This window comes from Phyllobates terribilis, unplaced genomic scaffold, assembly GCF_046119375.1.
Source record: "Phyllobates terribilis strain yellow unplaced genomic scaffold, ASM4611937v1 Scaffold_11__3_contigs__length_659146591, whole genome shotgun sequence".
Classification (NCBI taxonomy): domain Eukaryota; kingdom Metazoa; phylum Chordata; class Amphibia; order Anura; family Dendrobatidae; genus Phyllobates; species Phyllobates terribilis.
In genome coordinates this window covers 83,348,564-83,363,952 of record NW_027362771.1, presented here as the reverse complement: position 1 = coordinate 83,363,952, position 15,389 = coordinate 83,348,564, and positions in this window count along the sequence as shown.

Here is a 15,389-nt window from a genome sequence, read left to right as displayed (position 1 = left end):
GCAACACCCGCGGCTGCTAACATGTTAAATGCCGCTGTCAATCTCCGACAGCGGCAGTTAACGCTCGCTTCCTGGAAGCGCGTCCTAAGCCCCGCCCACCGGCGACCCCGTCACGTGATCGCGGGTCACCGATGGGTGGGCATGACAACCCAGGGTCTGCAGCAGACGCCTGTAGTTGTCATGATCTGGTCACCATGAGCGCTACCTAGTGGTCGGCGCTCATAGCACAGGACCAATTCTGCTATATGCAGGGGATCTGCTGATCCCCTGTATGCAACAGAGGCGATCGGATGGTTGCTGCTTCTAGTCTCCTATGGAGACTATTGAAGCATGCAAAAAGTGAAAAAAAAAAAGTTTTTAAAAATATAAAAAAATAAAAAAAATATAAAAGTTTAAATCACCCCCCTTTCGCCCCATTCAAAATAAAATAATAAAAAAAAAACCACATAGACATATTTGGTATTTCCGCGTTCAGAATCGCACGATCTATCAATATAAAAAAAGAATTAATCCGATCGGTAAACGGCGTAACGAGAGAAAAATTCTAAACGCCAGAATTACGTTTTTTGGTCCCCGCAACATTGCAATAAAATGCAATAACGGGCGATAAAAACATCGTATCTACCCCAAAATGGTATCAATAAAAACTTCAGCTCAGTGCGCAAAAAATAAGCCCTCACCAGCCCCAGATACCAAAAAATGGAGACACTACGGGTCTTAGAAAATGGCGCTATTTTTTTTTTTTTAACCAAATTTTGGAATTTTTTTTCACCACTTAAATTAAAAAGAACCTATACATGTTTGGTGTCTACGAACTCGTAATAACCTGGAAAATCAGAATGGCTGGTCAGTTTTAGCATTCAGTGAAAGTGGTAAAAAAAAATAAATAAAAAACAACTGTGGTATTGCACTTTTTTTGCAATTTCACCGCACTTGGAATTTTTTTCCCGTTTTCCCGTACACGATATGGTAAAACTAGTAATGGCATTAAAAAGTACAACTCGTCTCGCAAAAAATAAGCCCTCACATGGCCATATTGACTAAAAAATAAAAACGCTATAGCTTTGGGAACAAGGGGAGCAAAAAACGAAAATGCAAAAACGGAAAATGCTCCGGGGCTTAAGGGGTTATTAAAGTACATGTGTATGGAGAATTATAATGCTCAGAATTATAATACACCAATGTCTGGAAATGACAGGACTACTACAGAGAATGTATATAACTTAGTGTTCACAGAAGCGAAAGAGTCGAGGTGAAAAGCAGTTTATATGCTTGTTAAAACTCACAACATATATGGCTATACATGCAATACCGCACGCCTGGAAAACATGGACTGCCTCTGATGTACAAAAGCCCTGCTAGATGCAATCAAAAATAGGTAAAATGCAGTGGTGTACCACTAATGGCGGCAGACCACACGACTGCTATGGGGCCCGTGAGCTGGGGCGCCCCATAGCAGTCCAGGGGCAGACATATCGCTGCTGGTGCAGCTGCGCCGGGGGGCCCGCCGGTGCAGCGTCTCCCTGCTCGTGGCGGGCAGGGAGCGATCCCTGCATCCCCGCTGCTGACAGGACAGAATCCATCCTCTGCTTCCTGCCCGACGCTTCCTCCCTTACACAGGCACGCGCTCCTTGATGACATCATCATGCAGCACGGGCCTGTGTGAGGGAGGAAATTGCAGCGGCCTGCGGGGGAACGGGCAGAGATGTAAGTGTTTTTTTTTTTTTACTGAAACGCTGGTGAGATCAATAATGGGGCTGATGGAGCTGGAGAGCGCAATAAGGGGGCTGATGGGGCTGGGTAGAGCAATGGTGGGGCTGGTGCGGCTGGGGAGAGCAATCATGGGGCTGATGGGGCTGGGGAGAGCAATGGTGGGGCTGGGGAGAGCAATGGTGGGGCTGATGGGTCTGGGGATAACAATGGTGGGGCTGGGAAGAGCAGTGATGATGCAGCTTGCGGGGGAACGGGCAGAGAGGTAAGTGTTTTTTTTATTTTTACTGAAACGCTGGGGAGAGCAATAATGGGTATGACTTAGCTGGAGAGAGCAATAGTGGGGCTGATGGGGCTAGTGAGAGCAATGGTAGGGCTGATGGGGCTGGGGAGAGCAATGGTGGGGCTGGGGAGAGCAATGGTGGGGCTGATGGGGCTGGGGAGAGCGCTGATGGGTCTGGAGAGAGCAATGGTGGGGCTGGGAAGAGCAGTGATGGGACTGATGGGGCGGGGAGAGCAATGATGGGGATTAGTAGACCAATGACGGGGATGGGGAGAGCAATGATGGGTTGCTGGGAGAGAGCAATGATGGAGGTGCTGGGAGAGTAATGACGGGGGTTGCTGGGAGAGAACAATGATAGGGGTGCTCGGAGAGAGCAATGACGGGGTGCAGGGAGAGAACAATGACGGGGGTGCTGGGAGAGAGCAATGACGGGGGTGCTGGGAGAGAGCAATGATGGGGGTGCTGGGAGAGAGCAATGATAGTGGTGCTGGGACAGAGCAATAATGGGGGTGCTCGGAGAGCGCAATGACGGGGATGCTGGGAGACAACAATGATGGGGTGCAGGTAGAGAGCAATGACGGGGGTGCAGGGAGAGAGCAATGACGGGGGTGCTGGGAGAGAGCAATTACGAGGGTGCTGGGAGAGCAATGACTGGGGTGCTGGGACAGAGCAATGTTGGGGGTGCTGGTAGAGAGCAATGACGGGAGGTGCTGGGACATAGCAATGACGGGGGTGTTGGGAGAGAGCAATGATGGAGGTGCTGGGACAGAGCAATGATGGGGGCGCTTGTATATTTTCCGTGTGCACATAGCCTTACAGTTAATTGGGGAGAGTCACAGAGACTGAATAATTTATATTATTGGCAGGTGGAGATTATAGTTAATGGGGGGCACAGTGCTGCTTATCACTTTATATTTTGATTACTAAGTGGCTACCCCTAGTATATTAATGGGGAGTTACAGATCTGTATTCAGGGGCGCAGTGCGGGAGAGACACATGTATATATACAATATATGTGACCTTGTTATTATCTAGGCTGGAGATCATCATGACAAGACGAATCATGACTGGGAGATATCGACATGAAGGTCTGACCAGATGGAGAAGAAGCAGCAGAAACCGACTCTGATCAGACGAGATGTCAGCGGTAAGTGCCTGGATGTAAATATTATTCTGTATCTGCGCTGTATGACTTGGAGTGATAATGTTACATGTAAAATCCCTTAGGCTGCATTCTCACATTTGTGTAAAATGTCAGATTTTTTTATCGGATGGTCCACGGACTTGTAGAGTTTTATAGATCACGGATCACGGATCTGAGAATGAGATCTGTGAGGATCAGAGAATGTCCTGTTCTGATCCGATTTTGAGGATTAGAATAGGACATGCTCAATGCGTCTGTAAAACAGGGTAGCGCACTGACACTGCACACAGATGCAGGAATATAGCCGTATTATGTATAGCACAGTCCCTTAGTACATAGTGTACTCACTTATTATGTATAGCATACGCCCTTAGTATATAGTGTACTCGCTTATTATTTATAGCGCCGTCCTTAGTTATATAGTTTCATCTTTTATTATATATAACACCCTCCCTTTTTACCTACCATCCTCTCTAGCTCTAGGGCTCACAATTGGGGGATCATACTGTGTTGGGGTCAGCAAACTTTGCCCTGGGAGTTGAGGTGAGGTACAGTAGGGTCATTATACTGCGCATGTGGAGGAATTCACCATGGGGGTATCATACTGTGTTTGGGGGACACTTTTGTTGGTATCACACTTCATGGGACAATGAAAGAGGGGTCTAGGACGTCAGCAGGAGGAAAATTACTATGTAAAGGCTGGAAGGTTGTGTGATCTGCTCTTCTGTGACCCCGACAATTATTTACATTTTTTTTGGGGGGGGGCCCAATTTGAACTTCTGCTATGGGGCCCCATGAATCCTATGTACGCCACTGGTAAAATGTATTGCTAATAGCATTGTGCCACTTACACAGTGGAGTGTGAGACAGGGTTTGTCCTGCATCCCTCTTCCCCAACGCGCATTTTGTCCACACTTCCTCAGGGCCGTGTCAGAGGAGAGGGACGCTGGACCTTTTAAGTGATCACTGTACCAATGGTTGACGGAGGCTAGATATCACATGATTTAAACCTTCAGGGTTGTGAAGGATATGACGTGGCACGTCGTAGGATTTTTTACCTTGTACATTGATTTACAGTTGTCCCTGTGACACTATATTTGTTTTCAATAATTTTTATTAATATTTTATAACAGTTCAAGGGGTAGGGATATGGTTAGGGAATAGAGGAATATATGGGGGACGGGAGAGGAATGGATAGGTGTTGGAAAATGGATAAGGGGAAGGAGAACTCAAAATTGAATAAACAGTAGAATATATAGTATTACAACAAGTAAATTAAGATGAAAATCAAAATTTGGTTATAGAACAACTTAGTCGTAATATAATAGATATCCAATTAAATCTAATAAGTATATGTATTAATAATTTAAGTAACAATCAGGAATATATTTCAGGCCACTTTGTTCATTTTTTGAAATATTTGTTAAGGTTATTATTAGAGTTTGCAAATCAGTATTCATATAATTTATGTAGAGCCATTTTTTCTTTAATAACTGAAAAGATAGGTACATCCGTTTTTTTCCAGTAAGACCATAAGACGCACCTAGGTTTTAAAGGAGGAAAATAGGAAGAAAAAATTTAAGCAAAAAATGTGGTCCTGATGCCCTGTTATGGGGGAGGGGGTCTGCTGCTGACACTGGTATTGGGGTAATGTCCCTCAATTCTGTTAATATCCTCTATCATGGTATGTATGGCCCCTCCTTCCTGGTATAAGTGGCCCCCATCCCATCCTGGTATGCATGGCACCCCTTTATCCCCCATCCTGGTATGCATGGCACCCCTTTATACACCATCCTGGTATGCATGACACCCCTTGAGCCCCCATCCTGGTATGCATGGCAACCCTTGAGCCCCCATCCTGGTATGCATGGCACCCCTTGAGAGCCCATCCTGGTATGCATGGCACCCTCTGAACCCCCATCCTGGTATGCATCTTGCCCCGCTTCAAGTGGACCGAGCGAGAGGCACGAATCTATAAATGGAAAAGTGAACAGCTCTTCAGAGTGTCAAAGTGTGGGATCAGTTGTCTCCGGGCGCTCGGCATTGTGGGAGGAAGGAGGATCAGGGTGAGGAATATGCGGTCCAGACTCACGGCTACTGAGACTTGACCGTGTGGAAGACAGGGTGGTGGTGGTGGCTAAGTGACTGGAAGCATTATCCGCTATCCAACCAACAACCTTTTGACACTGCTCTGGGTTCAATAGTGGTGTGCTGCTGTCCCCTAGCAGTTGGGACAGGAAGGTCGGGCGAAAAGATGTGGGTGTTTGTTGTGGCACAATTTCAGCTTGCCCACGGCCTTGTCCTCGGCCTCTGCATGCACCATCACCATCACGTCCAGTTCCCCGTCCCTTGCCACGTGCCTTGCCCATTTGTCTTGTCCTCGGCAGAGATGAGGGGGTTGGAGGGGGCAGTGGTGGGCAGAGGAAGGAGTTAAAAGTATTAAATAACCATTTGGACTTGAAAAATAAGGACAGTGTCGGACTGGCCTGGCGGAATGCCGGTGAAATGCCCGGTGGGCCCCACAGAAGGAGAGGAAAAAAACTTTTTTTGTAAGGACATGGGCCTTTTAAAAGTGCGGGTGGCAGGAGAACGCGCATGCAGACCTGACCCGCCGTGATGACCATGGCCGGCGTCACCGCCACTAGGCGCACCCAAGTAAGTGTTGGGGCCCCGGGGTTGAGGGACACCGGCACGCTACTGGGCCTATGAGTCGGGGGAGGGAGAGCCCCCCTACGGAGAGGGGGAGCGCCCCCTTCGGGAGGGAGAGCCCCCGCCCCCACCTCTCCTCCTCAAATACTTACCTATCCTCCTCGTTCCCTGCAGCTCCAGTGATGTTAGCGTCTTCTGATTCTGACGTCTCAGGGCAGAGGGCGAGGTGACATCACTACCGCACTCTGCTCTGAGCACTGCAGAGTCAGAAGACGACGTGCTGAGTACACCAAACCTGCAGGGAACGGGAGAGGTATTTGATTTTTTTTATGTATGGAGCATCATGGGGGCCCATATACTGTATGGAGCAGCATCATGTGGGCCCATATACTGTATGGAGCAGCATCATGGATGCCCATATACTGTATGGAGCAGCATCATGGAGGCCCATATACTGTATGGAGCAGCATCATGGGGGCCCATATACTGTATGGACCAGCATCATGGGGGCCCATATAATGTAAGGAGCAGCATCATGGGGGCCCATATATTGTATGGAGCAGCATCATGGGGGCCAAATACTGTATGGAGCAGCATCATGGGGGGCCCATATACTGTATGGACCAGCATCATGGGGGCCCATATAATGTAAGGAGCAGCATCATGGGGGCCCATATATTGTATGGAGCAGCATCATGGGGGCCAAATACTGTATGGAGCAGCATCATGGGGGGCCAATATATTGTATAGAGCAGCATCATGGGGGCCCACATACTGTATGGAGCAGCATCATGGAGGCCCATATACTGTATGGACAACAAAGAAAATGACGGCACTTCCACTACAAAAAATAGGTGTGAACAGGTGCTTACTAAGAGCAGCTACCTCCATATATAATGAACAAATAAAGTAGCACAATGTAACACTGAGTATATAGATATGAAATATGAAATATGAATAACATAACTGCTGTAGAAAATAGAAATAAATGAAAAAAATTTAGAATTTTTTTTTTAGCGCATGTAAATATGAAGTATGAAAAATGAATAGCATTACTGCTGTAAATAAATGAGAAATCTTAGCGCATAAATTGGCCAATTCATGTGTACCTGATAGCCGCGGTAAGGCGTTTCTCGATGTCAGGACCTACCAATGTGAATACCTCTCTAAGAGGTACACATAATCAGACGGAGGTCTCTTAGAGAGGTATTCACATTGGTAGGTCCTGACATCGAGAAACGCCTTACCGCGGCTGTCAGGTACACATGAATAGTAATGCTATTCATTTTTCATACTTCATATTTACATGCGCTAAAAATAAATTTTCAAAAAATTTTTCATTTATTTCTATTTTCTACAGCAGTTATGTTATTCATATTTCATATTTCATATCTATATACTCAGTGTTACAGTGTGCTACTTTATTTGTTTTTCATACACTGTATGGAGCAGCATGACATGGGGCCAATATACTGTATTGAGCAGCATTACATGGGGCCAATATACTGTATGGAGCAGCATTACATGGGGCCAATATACTGTATGGAGCAGCATTACATGGGGTCAATATACTGTATGGAGCAGCATCATATGGGGTCAATATACTGTATGGAGCAGCATCATATGGGGCCAATATACTGTATGGAGCAGCATTACATGGGGTCAATATACTGTTTGGAGCAGCATCATATGGGGTCATTATACTGTATGGAGCAGCATCATATGGGGCCAATATACTGTATGGAGCAGCATCATATGAGGCCAATATAGTGTATAGAGCAGCATGACATGGGGCCAATATACTGTATGGAGCAGCATTACATGGGGCCAATATACTGTATTGAGCAGCATTACATGGGGCCAATATACTGTATGGAGCAGCATTACATGGGGCCAATATACTGTATGGAGCAGCATTACATGGGGCCAATATACTGTATGGAGCAGCATTACATGGGGCAAATATACTGTATGGATCAGCATGACATGGGGCCAATATACTGTATGGAGCAGCATGACATGGGGCCAATATACTGTATGGAGCAGCATCATATGAGGCCAATATACTGAATGGACCAGCATCATATGGGCCAATATAATGGATGGAGCAGCATCATGGGGGCCAATATACTGTATGGAACACCATCATATGGGGCCAATATACTGTGTGGAACAGCATGACATGGGGCCAATACAATGTATGAAGCAGCATGACATGGGGCCAATATACTGTATGGAGCAGCATCATATGGGGCCAATATACTGTATGGAGCAGCATCATATGGGGCCAATATACTGTATGGAGCAGCATCATATGGGGCCAATATACTGTATGGAGCAGCATTACATGGGGCCAATATACTGTATGGAGCAGCATCATATGGGGCCAATATACTGTATGGAGCAGCATCATATGGGGCCAATATACTGTATGGAGCAGCATCATATGGGGCCAATATACTGTATGGAGCAGCATTACATGGGGCCAATATACTGTGTGGAGCAGCATCATATGGAGCCAATATACTGTATGGAGCAGCATTACATGGGGCCAATATACTGTATGGAGCAGCATTATATGGGGTCAATATACTGTATGGAGCAGCATCATATGGGGCCAATATACTGTATGGAGCAGCATTACATGGAGCCAATATACTGTATGGACCAGCATCATATGGAGACAATATACTGTATGGAGCAGCAAGACATGGGGCCAATATACTGTATGGAACAGCATCATAGGGGGCCAATATACTGTATGGTGCAGCATGACATGGGGCCAATATACTGTATGGAGCAGCATCATATGGGGCCAATACACTGTATGGAGCAGCATCATATGGGGCCAATATACTGTGTGGAGCAGCATTACATGGGGCCAATATACTGTATGGAGCAGCATTACATGGGGCCAATATACTGAATGGAGCAGCATCATATGGGGCCAATATTCTGTATGGAGCAGCATGATATGGCGCCAATATACTGTATGGAGCAGCATGACATGGGGCCAATATACTGTATGGAGCAGCATCATATGGGGCCAATACACTGTATGGAGCAGCATCATATGGCACCAATATACAGTATGGAGCAGCATTACATGGGGCCAATATACTGTATAGAGCAGCATCATATGGGGAAAATATACTGTATGGAGCAGCATTACATTGGGCCAGTATACTGTATGGAGCAGCATTACATGGGGCCCATAATTCTGTATGGAGGTGGTCACTGTATTACCTGTATATTTCTGTTTTACAGCATATATAGGTACTCTGTATATGCTGTAATGTCACTGGTGATCACTGTATTACCTGTACACCGACACTATATACAGAGCTCCTGTGTATTATGTCACCAGTGGTAATATTAATGTTATTAGTATTGTGTTTTTTATTAATGATCAGTATTGTATTATTCGGTCACTGAGGTGGTAATATATGATCTGGTCATGGTGTGGAGGTATTTGTTCCTTGTACAGTATGTGGTATTATTCGGTCACTATGTGGTGGTAATACATGCTCTGGTCATGGTGTGACAGTATTATTCAGTCACTATGTGGAGGTAATATGTGGTCTGGTCATGGTGTGACTGTATTAATTGCCTGTATGTGGTATTTGGTCAATATGTGGTCTGGTCATGGTGTGGCGGTATTTATCTCTTGTATGTGGTGGTATTGGTCTTGGTATAGTGGATTGTGTTGTGTATGGAGGTCACTTGTTCCCTTTGATATCAATAAGGGGAAGATTCTTGATTTCCAATGGAGATTAAATACTTGGATGTTTAACGCCTTCCTGTCCTGTGGCTATTGCACAGTAGCAAATATGCACTTGCAGGGGTTCTACGGTGAAAACAAGTAATCACCTATCCTAAGGCCATGTTCACACGTTCAGCATATGGTCAGTATTTTACATCAGTATTTGTAAGACAAAACCAGGAAAAAAATGCAGAAGTGGTGACATCTTTCTACTTTACTTTTCCTCTGATTGTTCCTCACAAATACTGATGTAAAATACTGACCAAATGCTGATCGTGTGAACGTGGCCAAAGGATAAATAAGTTATTGAATGCTGTGACCTGGAGAATGTGCAACTTTTATCCCCATTAGTATGGAGCGGCATGTACGACTCGACCACTGATCCATTTATTCCCTAAGGGGCTGCACTTGGCTTTTTCTGGAAGCCCCCAAAGAGGATGAATGGAGCTGCGGTCAGACATACCACATGCCGCTCCATTTTAAAATGGGGATAAAAGTGTCCTGTCAGGGATAAAAGTTCCCCATTCTTTCAATCAGTGCGGTTTGCAATGCATAAGGAGAAAGGATTACCAGCTTCATGAATAGTTCAAAAAATAGGTTTCTTTATTGTGAAAAAAGCTCTTTAAAAACAGATTCCATAGTCACATAGTGTAGCCAGGGCAACGCGTTTCGAACGCTAAAGATGCGTTCTTTGTCAAGACTACAGTAATTGTACATCCCAGTTATGGTGGCGCACAGTAGATGTGCAGGAGCCGCCTGTGATTTACAGTCGACGCTCCATTATAACAGGGATAACGGCTAAAAGGTATGTGCATATAGCTTTAGGGTGGGCCCCTAGGGTCAATTTCCCCTGTGGGCCCCAGACACCCCAGTGTGACCCTGGATAAGGAAGATACGAGGGTTGTGAAGTAAGCCTGTTTAGCAGAGGTAAGGGCTGATTTGAAAGCGAGTGTTGCTTGTTTGAATGCAGAGAAGTCATCTTGCGAATGTGTTTTCTTCCAATGCCGCTCCATGACCCCAGGGCCGCCATCAGGGCATTACTACCCTTACTACTGTATGGGGCCCGGTGAAAAGAAGCAAGAAGGGGGGGCAGGCACGCTGGCAGCCCGGGGCCCCTCTCTTTGCTTCTTCTTACCGGGCCTCAGGGGTAACAGTTAAATGCCCGATGCACCCCGCAGACGGAAATGGGTGCTTTACCTTTAAGCAGCGGCCAGGTGCATCATGGTCCTGACTCCAATCTCCTGACACACTGCATGCTCATCTTCATTCCTGAGCAGAGCAGCATGTCTCGGAGGCGGTGGCCAGTGTGTGAGTAGCAGGAGGAGGAAGCTGCTGCTGAGTTTGATGGTGAGTGGGGCCTGGTGGTGCTCAGAGGGGCCTGCTGATGGTGATGAGGGGGCCTGCTGATGGTTATGCGGGGCCTGCTGATGGTTGTGGAGGACCTGCTGCTGGTGATGGGCGGCCTGCTGCTGGTGATGCGGGGGCCTGCTGTTTGTGGTGGGGGGGCCTGCTGATGATGGTGGGGGGGCCTGCTAATGGTGATGAGGGGAGGCTGCTGCTTCTGGTGGTGAGGGGAGGCTGCTGCTGGTTTTGAGGGGAGGCTGCTGCTGGTGCTGAGGAGAAGCTGCTGCTGGTGCTGAGGGGAGGCTGGTGCTGAGGGGAGGCTGGTGCTGTTGCCAAGGGGAGGCTGCTGCTGCTGGTGGTGAGGGGAGGCTGCTGCTGGTTCTGAGGGAGGCTGCTGCTGGTGTTGAGGAGAAGCTGCTGCTGGTGCTGAGGGGAGGCTGGTGCTGAGGGGAGGCTGGTGCTGTTGCCAAGGGGAGGCTGCTGCTGGTGCTGAGGAGAGGCTGCTGGTGCTGAGGGGAGGCTTGTGCTGAGGGGAGGCTGGTGCTGGTGCCAAGGGTAGGCTGCTGCTGGTGCTAAGGAGAGGCTGCTGGTGCTGAGGGGAGGCTTGTGCTGAGGGGAGGCTGGTGCTGGTGCTGAGTAGAGGCTGCTGGTGCTGAGGGGAGGCTTGTGGGGAGGCTGCTGCTGGTGCTGAGGGGAGGCTGCTACTGGTGCCAAGGGGAAACTGGTGCTGGGAGGAGGCTGGTGCTGGTGCCGATGGGAGGCTGGTGCTGGTTCCGAGGGGAGGCTGCTGCTTGTGCCGAGGAGAGGCTGGTGCTGGTGCCGAGGGGAGGCTGGTGCTGGTGTCGAGGGGAGGCTGCTGCTGGTACCAAGGAGAGGCTGCTGCTGGTGCAGAGGAGAGGCTGCTGGTGCTGAGGGGAGGCTTGTGGTGAGGCTGATGCTGGTGCTGAGGGGAGGCTGCTACTGGTGCTAAGGGGAGGCTGCTGCTGGTGCTGAGGGGAGGCTGTTGCTGGTGGTGAGAGGAGGCTGGAGGTGAGGGAAGGCTGGTGGTGGAGAGGGGAGGTTGCTGCTGGTGATGAGGGGAGGCTGCTGCTGCAGCTGCTGAGGGGAGGCAGCTGCTGGTGCTGAGGAGAGGCTGCTGAGGTGGTGAGGGAAGGCTGCTGATGTTGGTGAGGGGAGACTACTGGTGGTGGTGAGGCGAGGCTGCTGGTGATGAGGGGAGGTTGCTGCTGGTGATGAGGGGAGGCTGCTGCTGGTGATGAGAGGAGGTTGGTGCTGAGTGGTTGCTGGTGCCGAGGAGAGGCTACTGCTGGTGCTGAGGGGAGGCTGATGGGGAGGCTGCTGCTGGTGATGAGGGGAGGCTGGTGATGAGGGGAGGCTGCTGGTGGTTGTGATGAGGGGAGGCTGGTGGTGATGAGGGGAGGCGGCTGGCGGTGGTGAGAGGAGGCTGCAGGTGGTGGTGAGGGGAGTCTGCTGGTGGTGGTGAGGGGAGGCTGCTGCTGGGGGGAGGCTGCTGCTGGTATTGAGGGGAGGCTGCTGGTGGTTCTGAGTTGAGGCTGTTGCTGGTGCTGAGGGGGGCCTGTTTCTGATGGGAGGCTGCGTCCGGCAGGGTGAGGCTGGTGCTGAGGGGAGGCTGCGACCGGCAGCGAGAGGCTGAGGAGGCGGTGGCGAGGACGACCAGGGCTAGTCGACAAGGATATGCCAATTGCATATCAAGATGATGCCAACCTCTGTGGACAGGTAGGAGGAACAAGAGTAGTTGACAAATAGGGTGATCAATAGATCTTGGAATAATAATAACTTCCACAATTGGATGTGTTTAAATAAAATGTTCCTGTGCTGAGATAATCTTATACATGTGCCCCTGCTGTGTACTGTGTAATGGCTGTGTGTGACTGTGTACAGAACACGGTCTGATCATACCACAGCTCCTGGGCAGGGGAGGAAGAAAAAGAATATACAGACATTACAGCAGGGGATCACAGCTGATTCTTTCTGTGAGGTAAAACATTTCACTGCCTGTTTTTAAACAATGTTTTACTTCAAAGAAAGAAACAGTTGGGATCCCATGCTGAAATGTCTGTATACTCTTTTGCTTTCTCCCCTGAGCATGAGATGTGGTTGTGGCACCCCAGGGGTCCAGTTGCCACAGTGGCATTGCCTCCCTCACAAGAGTTGATGCCATGCCTGGAAGCAAGCAGGGGTCCCCTAATCAGGCTTTACTAAGCATGCAACACTTTCCTGGCTCCAGACCAGCAAGGGGAGTCCCTCCCCTTGGCAACTGGGATCTGGAGGCGTGGTTAGTGAGACTTAGTGTGTGAGGAGTTGAAGTCAGGACATCGAGGAGAGAGGAGCTGGGGACTGGAACTGCGCGGCAGCTCACCCCAGAAGAACCAGCACAGAAGAACCGGACACCGGAGTCCGAGGCTGTGGGGCACCGAAGGCCCAGCAGTAGAAACCGGAGGGCAGGAGACTGCAGGTCTCCAGGCCCCATCAGACGCCCAAAGGCTCAGCAGCACCGCAGGGTTCAGCACCGCCACGTGAGAGCGACGCACCAGCAAGGCCCGAGCTGCATGCCATACGGGTGAGCACAGAAACGTTGCACTCAGGGACGAGGGCCACGCACAGCTACAAGCAGCAGGGCTAAAGAGTTTAGTGTAAAAGGAAGGCCTCCAATTTCACATGGCAAGGAGGATTCTTTACTTGCTTCCAGGCTGCCCGGACTTCCACTTCTAGCCAGCACCCTAGTCCCGGCTTGTCTAATCACCACCAGTAAAGATAAGAGGAAACCGCCATTGAGTTGTGGACTGATTATTGCTGCGCCATCAACCCCTGCACTACAACGCCCAGCATAACCCATAACATCTACACTGCCCTGGAGCTAAGTTCTACCTGAGGAGAGCCACACTATCCCTGCTGCAGTAACATCAGCTCCAGAGGACCAGCTCCGCAGCGGCGGCTCCCCTAGCCGCATACCACAGGTGGCGTCACGAACTTTATACAATCACCATAAATCCCCTATCAATAACCCCTGGGTCATGGACCGGGTCACCGCTACTGTGACATCCCCCAGCATTTACCGGCCCGGCACCGGGTACCCCATGGCCCAGAGGGCGCGTCATGGTATTAATTTGTCCACCATCTCAGTACATGATTATATGATACAATCATTCCCTCTGCACCTGAAAGGGGGGAGGGGAGGGAATGATTGATATAAGTGTATACAGTGCATTGTGAAAGTATTTGGTCCCCTTGAACTTTTCTAACTTTTGCCACATTTCTGGCATCAAACATAAAGATATAAAATTCTATTTTTTGGGGGAAGAATCAACAACAAGTGGGACACAATCGTGAAGTGGAACGAAATTTATTGGAAATTTTAAACTTTTTTAACAAATTAAAAACTGAAAAGTGCGGCGTGCAATATTATTCGGCCCTCTTGAGTTAATAATCGCCATCTTTTGCTCCGATTACAGCTGCAAGTCGCTGGGGGTATGTCACTATCAGTTTTGCAAATCGAGAGGCTGAAATTCTTGCCCATTCTTCCTTGCAAAACAGTTCAAGCTCATTGAGGTTGGATGGAGGGCGTTTGTGAACAGCAGTTTTCAGCTCTTTCCACAGATTCTCGATTGGATTCAGGTCTGGACTTTGACTTGGCCATTCTAACACCTGGATACGTTTATTTTTGAACCATTTTATTGTAGATTTTGCTTTATGTTTGGGATCATTGTCTTGTTGGAAGATAAATCTCCGTCCCAATCTCAGGTCTTTTGCAGACTCCAACAGGTTTTCTTCCAGAATGGTCCTGTATTTGGCTCCGTCCATCTTCACATCAATATTAACCATCTTCCCTGTCCCTGCTGAAGAAAAGCAGGCCCAAACCATGATGCTGCCACCACCATGTTTGACAGTGGGGATAGTGTTTTGAGGGTGATGAGCTGTGTTGCTTTTACGCCAAACATATCGTTTTGCATTGTGGCCAAAAAGTTTGATAATGGTTTCATCTGACCAGAGCACCTTATTCCACATGTTTGGTGTGTCTCCCAGGTGGCTTGTGACAAGCTTCAAATGAGACTTTTTATGGATATCTTTGAAAAATGGCTTTCTTCTTGCCACTCTTCCATAAAGGCCAGATTTGTGCAGTGTATGACTGATTGTTGTCCTATGGACAGACTCTCCCACCTCAGCTGTAGATCTCTGCAGTTCAACCAGAGTGATCATGGGCCTTTTGGCTGCATCTCTGATCAATCTTCTCCTTGTTTGAGATGAAAGTTTAGAGGGACTGCTGGGTCTTGATAGATTTGCAGTGGTCTGATAATCCTTCCATTTCAATATGATCGCTTGTACAGTGCTCCTCGAGATGTTAAAAACTTGGGAAATCTTTTTGTATCCAAATCCGGCTTTAAACTTCACCACAACAGTATCTCGGACCTGCCTGGTGTGTTCCTTGGTCTTCATGATGCTCTCTGCACTTGAAACAGAACCCTGAGACTATCACA